The sequence below is a fragment of the Trachypithecus francoisi genome, unplaced genomic scaffold (assembly GCF_009764315.1).
Source record: "Trachypithecus francoisi isolate TF-2019V2 unplaced genomic scaffold, Tfra_2.0 Lachesis_group12, whole genome shotgun sequence".
Classification (NCBI taxonomy): Eukaryota; Metazoa; Chordata; class Mammalia; order Primates; family Cercopithecidae; genus Trachypithecus; species Trachypithecus francoisi.
The window spans coordinates 5,117,601-5,124,127 of NW_022681457.1; positions in this window are offsets into that span (position 1 = coordinate 5,117,601).

Sequence of the window (6,527 nt, forward strand, 5' to 3'; positions counted from 1 at the left end):
TGCCCAGCCCACAGGTTATTTTATAGGCAGCATGGGGGTGTTATATGGGGACTGACAGAGTTGTAACACTCTATACTTTATTTTTTTTATTTTTGTTTATTTATTTATTTATTTTTACTTGATTTTATTTATTTATTTATTTTTGACATGGAGTCTCACTCTGTCGCCCAGGCTGGAGTGCAGTGGCGTGATCTCGGCTCACTGCAAGCTCCGCTTCCTTGGTTCACGCCATTCTCCTGCCTCGGCCTCCCGAGTGGCTGGGACTACAGGCGCCTGCCACCATGCCTGGCTAATTTTTTTTTTTTTTGGTATTTTTAGTAGAGATGGGGTTTCACTGTGTTAGCCAAGATGGTCTCAATCTCCTGACCTCATGATCCGCCCACCTCGGCCTCCTAAAGTGCTGGGATTACAGGCATGATCCACTGTGCCCGGCCTATTTATTTATTTATTTATTTATTTATTTTGAGACGAAGTCTTGCTCTGTCACCAAGGCTGGAGTGCAGTGGCACTATCTCGGCCCACTGCAACCTCTTCCTCCTGAGTTCTAACGATGCTCCTGCATCAGCCTCCCAAGTAGATGGGATCACAGGCATTCACGACCACACCCAGCTAATTTTTGTATTTTTAGTAGAGATGGGGTTTCACCATGTTGACCAGGTTTGTTGGGGTGATCAGACGGTGATCAGACCCAACACCAGGTCGTGGGGACTACGAAGTCTGGCAGAGTCAAAGGAATGAGACAAAACAAGTTAAGAGTGCATAGGCTGGAGTATGGAGGCTGTGAAGGCCCCAAGCTCTGGGAGCCCACACTATTTATGGGTAATCAAACAAAGAAGCAGGTGGTGAGGACGTGCGGACGTGCGGACATGGGGGTAGAAAGGTAGCGGTGCAAGCATAGCTGTGACGGTTTAGCATATGCTCTGCTACTTGAGATAAGGGAGAACAGGTTCTTCTAATTCAAGTGACATTAATTTATGATCCTGGGAGAGCAAGGAGCAAGGGGCCAGCGGGTCTGGATACATTCCAGAGGCTCCAAGGGGTTTTATGCCCTGAGCCCTGGGTTCTCTCCAAGCCACGAGGGGTTTTATGCCCTGGGCTTAGATTCCAGTGTGGCAGGGCAGTCTTCCACCCTTCAGCACAGAGCTTGGTGTTCCATAGGCCATGAGGGGTTTTAGACTCTGGACCCAGGACGTGTTCCAAGACTCTTTTACATTATGTCAGACAAGCAAGCCCTGCCTCAGCTCTTCTGCCATCAAGGCTGGTCTCCAAGTCCTGACCTCAGGTGATCCACCCACTTCAGCCTCCCAAGATGCTGGGATTACGGGCATGAGCCACCATGCCTGGCTAACAATGATGTTTCTTTTTTTTTTTTTTTTGAGATGGAGTCTCGCTCTGTGGCCCAGACTGGAGTAGTGCAGTGGCCGGACCTCAGCTCACTGCAAGCTCTGCCTCCCGGGTTCACGCCATTCTCCTGCCTCAGCCTCCCGAGTAGCTGGGACTACAGGCGCCCGCCACCTCGCCCGGCTAGTTTTTTTTATTTTTTAGTAGAGATGGGGTTTCACCATGTTAGCCAGGATGGTCTCAATCTCCTGACCTTGTGATCTGCCCATCTCGGCCTCCCAAAGTGCTGGGATTACAGGCTTGAGCCACCGTGCCCGGCCTGGTCTAGAGCTCTTGACCTCAGGCTATTCGCCCGCCTCGGCCTCCTAAAGTGCTGAGATTACAGGCATAAGCCACCGTGCCTGGCCAGGGCAGGATCTTCTAACACTACCTGTCAAGTAAATGCCACACATTTTTGCCCTGATAGTACCATCAAATACAATTCTTCTTGTCTCCCTTGGAGGGTCTTAGTCCCTCTCCAGACAACTGTGCCCTTCTCTACTCCCATAGCTGCCTCTCATAATAATGGCGTTATTTTAAATTACCACTTTCCTGCCAAATTCTCTTTTTTCTTCTCTCTCTCTCTCTTTTTTTTTTGAGATGGAGTGTCGCTCTGTTGCCCAGGCTAGAGTGCAGTGGGGTGATCTTGGCCCACTGCAACCTCCACCTCCTGGGTTTAAATAATTCTCCTGCCTCAGCCTGCTGAGTAGCTGGGATTACAGGCATCCGCCACCACACTCAGCTAATTTTTGTACTTGTAGTAGATACGAGGTTTCGCCATGTTGGCCTGGCTGGTCTCAAACTCCTGACCTCAAGTGATCTGCCCACCTCAGCCTCCCAAAATGTTGGGATTATAGGTGTGAGCCACCAGCCCTGGCCTCCCCCGAAATTCTTATCCCATTCATGCTTAAACCAAAGCCCACCTTAGTTAACAGAGATACTCAACCTTCTTAACTCCCATCCCACATGGGTTTGTACTCCCAATGGATACCTTTGGCTATATGGACACTGTAGTAGTCCGTTGTCCCCCTGCTATAAAGACATAGCCGAGACTGGCTAATTTATAAAGAAAAAAGGTTTTTTTTTTGTTTTTTTTTGTTTTTTTTTTTTGAGACGGAGTCTCGCTCTGTCACCCAGGCTGGAGTGCAGTGGCCGGATCTCAGCTCACTGCAAGCTCCGCCTCCCAGGTGTACGCCATTCTCCTGCCTCAGCCTCCCGAGTAGCTGGGACTACAGGCGCCCGCCACCTCGCCCGGCTAGTTTTTTTGTATTTTTTTAGTAGAGACGGGGTTTCACCGTGTTCACCAGGATGGTCTCCATCTCCTGACCTCGTGATCCGCCCGTCTCGGCCTCCCAAAGAGCTGGGATTGCAGGCTTGAGCCACTGTGCCCGGCCAAGAAAAAAGTTTTAATTGCCTCACAGTTCTGCATGGCTGGGAAGGCCCCAGGAAACTTACAATCATAGAGGAAGGGAAAGCAGGCACATCTCACGTGGTGGCAAGTGAGACAGAGCGAGCAAGCACAGGGAAAACCGCCTTCTAAAACGATCAGATCTCACGCCGGGCGCGGTGACTCACGCCTGTAATCCCAGCACTTTGGGAGGTCGAGGAGGGGGATCACCTGAGGTCAGGAGTTCGAAACCAGCCTGACCAACATGGAGAAACCCTATCTTTACTAAAAATACAAAATTAGCTGGGCGTGGTGGCAGGCGCCGGTAATCCCAGCTACTAGGGAGGCTGAGGCAGGAGAATCGCTTGAACCTGGGGGGCGGAGGTTGCGGTGAGCCGAGATCGCACCATTGCACTGCAGCCTGGGCAACAAGAGCAAAACTCCATCTCAAAAAAAACAAAACAGGCTAGGTGCGGTGGCTCAAGCCTCAAAACAAACAAACAAAACAAAACATCAGATCTTGTGAGCACTCACTCACTATCACAAGAACAGCGTGGGGAAAACCACCACTATGATCCCTTCACCTCCCACCTGCACCCTCCCTCGACGTGTGCGGATTACGGGCATTACAATTTGAGATGAGATTTGGGTGGGTACAGATGTGTGCGGATTACAGACATTGCAATTTGAGATGAGATTTGGGTGGGGACACAGAACAAACCTCTGTCAGATACCCACCCATTCAGTCAGCCTCCAAATAACTTTTCTTTCATCTGAAATCATAAAACCCATGATTAACAGTGTATTGATAATGTTTGGTTCAGGGGTCAATGTATAACAGGATAGGCAAAGCCCTCTAATATATAGTTATATGACATCACTCACCCAAGGGCTAAGCAGGTAATTGGCCTTATCTTGGCTGGAGTTGGGGCTGCCATCAACTTGTTGGCCCCAAGGGGAGGATTTACCCATCATGAGGCAACTCTTCAAAACTTTACTTCTTTACTTGGCCGGGCGCGGTGGTTCACACCAGTAATCCCAGCATTTTGGGAGGCTGAGGTGGGCGGATCACAAGGTCAGGAGATCGAGACCATCCTGACTAACATGGTGAAACCCCGTCTCTACTAAAAATACAAAAAATTAGCCAGGCGTGGTGGCGGGCGCCTGTAGTCCCAGCTACTCTGGAGGCTGAGGCAGGAGAATGGCATGAACCTGGGAGGCAGTTGCTGTGAGCCAAGATCGCACCACTGCACTCCAGCCTAGGTGACAGAGAGAGACTCCGTCTCAGAAAAAAACAAAACAAAACTTTACTTCTTTCCTCTGTACACTGCTGTCCCATAGACCGGAGGACAGTTTAGATAAATTGAGACTGTCCCTTGTCTGTAACAGATGTAGTAATAGGTAGCAGGTTAGTATTAGTCTATCTATGGTCTAATGGAACATTAGTAATTAGTATGGTCTAGGGGAACGACTGTAATTAATAAAACCTGCTGTACCTATAAAAATACCTCAGGTCAAATAGAGAAAAATATCAACAAGATATACAAACAACTACCTGGCTGCATAGCATTCATCATACCCAGACTGATACAGAACAGCTGGGGTCCTGGGGAAACCCTATCCTTAAGCCTGGAACCGCCGCCCTAAGTGAAAACAGCTGACCCCATTTTTCCATCCAAATGTTGCCTTTTTGGCCTGCCACACCCCTATCCTGTGCCCACTAAAAGGCTTCAGCTGGCAGAGGAACACAAGCGGCTGATGACTGAGCATCAGAGACTACGGATGGATAGACAGGGCTGACTTCAGATGGGGCCGCTTGAGGGAACGATCATCTTCTTCCCGCACCCTCCCCTGGTCTCCATTCCGCTGACAGCCACTTCTATCACCCAATAAAATCCTCCCCATACACTACCCCACAATCCGTTCGTGTGACCTAATTCTTCCTGGACACCAGTCAAGAACCCGGGTGCGGAGAAGGCAGGGGCTTGGACGCTCCTGCACAGAGCCTGCTCCCACCCGAGAGGAGTGACTGTGCCAGCTCCAGCGTTTGTTCCCTGCAGTTCCTGCACTCGCTTGCTCCCACGCTCCCTCTCTGAGAAGTCACCAGCGGCAGGCTGAGCCAAAAAAGCCACTCCAGTTCCCGCTCATGAAGAGGATCCAGGTCAAGGTGATGTAGGAGTTAAGAGGAAATCACTTAGACTGATAGGGCATGGAATTCCTTGGTAAGGCTTTTCTTTTTAATGAAAAGCAGCCCCAAGTCATTTTCTAACAAAGAGCGGCTTGTAAAGTTGAGCTGCAGAGATAGATCAGCAAGCTGGGAGCTTGCATGGGTGAATGCCGGCCTGGCAGGAACTAGGAACTAGGGACTAGACATGTTCAATATGGTGGCTCCATCTTCCCTTCTCTGCCAGCCACAGCGTACTGTAATGAGCAGGCAAGCGGGCTCTGGCCATGAGGAGGATTCATTTGCATAATAAGATTAGGGTTGGGCGGTCTTGGCGCGGTGGCTCACTGCAGAGGCTGCAGTGAGCCGAGATCTCACCGTTGTACTCCAGCCTGGGCGACTGAGCAAAACTCCGTCTCAGAAAAAAAAAAAAAAAAAGGCCGGGTACAGTGGCTCATGCCTGTAATCCCAGCACTTGGGGAGGCCAAGGAAGGGGATCACCTGAGGTCAGGAGTTCGAGACCAGCCTGACCAACATGGAGAAACCCCGTCTCTACTAAAAATACAAAAAAAATGGCTGGGCATGATGGCGCATGCCTGTAATCCCGGCTACTCGGGAGGTTGAGTCAGGAGAATCACTTGAACTCAGGAGGCGGAGGTTGCAGTGAATCGAGATTGCCATTGCACTCCAGCCTGGGCAACAAGAGCGAAACTCTGTCTCAGAAAAAAAAAAAAAAAAAAAAGATTAAGGAGGCCTATGTAATGTCTGAGAGGGGAATAAAGTAGGAATTTGGCAGGACTAATTTCCAAGACAACACGTGACCATGACCCTGCTGATAACAGGAGACAGTAAAAGAAACTGGCCAAAACCAGCTGGAACCAAGACAGGATGAAAGCGACCTCTGGCTACCCTCACTGCTCATTATACACTAATTAGAACGTATTTGCATGCCAAAAACACTTCCACCCGCGCCATGACAGTTTACAAATGCCACGGCCATGCTGAGAAGTTACTTGTCATCATCTGGATAGGGGAGAAAATTCAGGTTCTGGGAGCTCCTTGTTCCTTACCCAGACTCAGGCATAATCCACCCTTATTTAGCATATAATAAAAAAATAACTATAACCATAAAAATATATCAAAATAGTCAACCAATAGCCCTTGGGACTGCTCTACCTGCAGGGTAGCCACTCGTTCATTCCTTCCCTTTTTTTTTTTTTTTTTGAGACAGGATCTCCCTCTGTCGCCCAGGCTGCTGGAGTGCACTGACATATTCTCGGTTCATTGCAACCTCCACCTCCCAGGTTCAAGCATTTCTTGTGCCTCAGCCTCCTGAGTAGCTGGGACTACAGGCACACACTACCATGCCTAGCTAATTTTTGTATTTGTTTTATTTTGTTTTTTTGTTTGTTTGAGATGGAGTTCCACTCTTGTTGCCCAGGCTGGAGTGCAATGGCACGATCTTGGCTCACCGCAACCTCCACCTACCAAGTTCAAGCGATTCTCCTGTCTCAGTCTCCCAAGTAGCTGGGATTACAGGCATGCACCACCACACCCGGCTAATTTTGTATTTTTGGTAGAGATGAGGTTTCTCCA